We start from the raw sequence: 2755 nt of genomic DNA on the forward strand, positions 1-2755 counted from the left end.
CTTATGAGGAAAGGCTGAGAGACCTGGGGCTGTTTAGCCTGGAGAAGACTGAGGGGGACCTTATCAATGCTTATAAATATCTAAAGGGCGGGTGTCAAGAGGATGGGGCCAGGCTCTTTTCAGTGGTGCCCAGTGACAGGACAAGGAGCAACAGGCAGAAACTGGAGCACAGGAAGTTCTACCTGAACATGAGGAAAAACTTCTTTACTCTGAGAGAGGCAGAGCACTGGAACAGGCTGCCCAGGAAGGTTGTGGTGTCTCCTTCCCTGGAGGTATTCAAAACCCACGTGGAAATGTTCCTGTGCAACCTGCTCTAGGTGAATCTGCTCTGGCAGGGGGTTGGACTAGATGATCTCCAGAGGTCCCTTCCAAACCCTACCATTCTGTGATTCTATGTAGAAAGAATTGAGGAGATATTGGTGTGACTACAGTGTAAAGTCTTTGCATCAAGCTAGCTTTCAGATACACAGTCCTACTGTAAAAACAGCATTCAGAAATTCATAAATCTCCAGAAGATATGTTCTGTAGTCCAGGAATGGAGAGGGTTAACACAGTGAGCCCTGAATTCTTATGATCTGGTGCAAAAAAAAAGATTTCCTTTGGCCCATGTGCACCAAATTAAAAGGGAAGTTATTGAAATTACCAATAGATCATATGTGGCAATCAGAGTAAGGTCTTGCTCCCACATGAAGCATTTTATTCTTCTCCATAATGAAAAGTGCTAGGTGTAACTAATAAGTAAGGTGTGACTAACAGGCATGAAATATGCACATGCTAAGACTGGGGCATCTGTTTGGAGTGGTTCATTCTCTAACATCTCTTTTCCTTTTAGCCTTTCCTCCAGACAGTTTGATTGGTTTGGGATTTTTTTTTCCTCCTAGCTCACTAATACCTCCTTCCTTGTTACTTCAGTTTCATCTTTCTCCCTCCAAAATGTGGATTTATGTTTTGCCTCATGCTTTTCCTTTGAGGTATTTAGCATGTTGTCACTAGACAAAGTCCTGACCACAAACTCAAGCAAATCAGCATGCTTCCCCAGGTCTTCACAAGTTTTAATGCCTGCAGGGTTCATTTAGCATGATTTCTTCCCATTTTAACACAGCTCTCTAGGACTTGTATTTAAGTATGCTTTTTAGCAAGATAATGTTAAAACTGCAGAAGTGAGGGCAAGTCCACCACATTCTCTAGTGAACTGTCTGAAACTATCTTCACTTAAATATTGCCTCCTCTTAAGAGTAAACTTGCCTATTTCATTGTGTTATTGCAAAGACGACTGAAAATTCCCCCTACTGGGGCATCTTGCTTTCACCTAGAGTTAGCTCTATATATAAAGTCAACTTTCAGACTCCTGAGAGAGGTGGAATACATCAATGTATTCAAATTCATTTCCAGCTAAGGATCATTTTTATGCTCTTCTCTGAAGTTTCTCCAATATTGCCATGTCTGCCTTGGAGTAGAAAGCCCAAAGGTGGACATAGGGATGTTGTAATCTTACCAGTATTGCATGCAGAGGCAAGACTACATCTGTATGTTTACCTGCTCTTCCCCTTTTCAGAGTCCCAGTATTCATAGCAGAAACTTTTTGCACATCACTTTAGTAAAAAACAGTATTGAGATAGCTACTTACTTTAATAATTCCTGCTGTAAGTTATTCCTTTTTAGGAGTTTCTTGGAAAGTTTGTTAGGTATGGCCAGTATTCTCTACTCCTACGTGTACCATGTTGTACTTATCTGCAGAAAATGTTCAACTGTGACAAATTAGATAATTCAGATTACTCTGTAATAATGCAAAAGTATAATCACAATATTATTTGCTAGTAAATAATTTAAATAACATTTCAGAACACTGCTGAAATGCTGAATAATATAAAAGCAAACAGATTCCTGAGGGACGTTGTCAGAAACAGACACTGCTTTCTTCCTAACAGCAACTTTTTTAGATCTGCCATGAAGCCAGATTTTAATCCATCTAATATATAACCTCTTGGAGCCAAGTTTCATTGGTTCCCCCCCCCCAAACAAGATGTTAAGAGTGTTAAGACAAACGCCTTTGAGAAATGTAAGTACACTATATTCATTCTGCTCTCTTTATCATCCAGATCTGTGATCTTGTCAACTGATGACAGTTTTGTTTGACAGGACACATTTCCATAAAAACTATCCTGACTGACAATAACATGTTCTTCGTCTCTAACCTTTTGTTGATGGCATCCAAACTGTTCTGCTATGCTGCCAAGACTTATGTGAAAGTAGCTATTCTCTTGGGTGTTGGATAGACCCTTACAATACTTTTAAATATTGGTATTATGATGGCACTCCTGCACTGCTACAGAGCTTCCCCATTTTCTAACACTCTAATATTGAATTAATGGCTCAGAGAATTCAAATGCCAGATTTATTTATTTATTAGGATTCCAGAACTGCTGGTCATAAAATAGCTGGTGCTCCCTACATTCCACTTCGACTATAATGAATAAATTTACACTAACCATACTATCATAAGAAGGTTAAAAACCAGAGCAGAAAGAGCTGCTGAATATTTCTATCTGTTCTGCATCACTATTTAGAATTTTACTTTCAGTTTAGCAACAGATAACTCAACTGACCCAATTTACATCAGTCAACTGGAGGGGTATTTTTCCTAATGGATCTTAAAAATGCCATCTTACTACTTTTAATCCTAATAGCTTTTGGTATTCACTTTTTCCCCTTCATGGCTTGCTTTAACACAGGGATAAAGTATAAATTACATTAG

This window comes from Leptosomus discolor, chromosome 3 (assembly GCF_034619465.1).
Source record: "Leptosomus discolor isolate bLepDis1 chromosome 3, bLepDis1.hap2, whole genome shotgun sequence".
Taxonomy (NCBI): domain Eukaryota; kingdom Metazoa; phylum Chordata; class Aves; order Leptosomiformes; family Leptosomidae; genus Leptosomus; species Leptosomus discolor.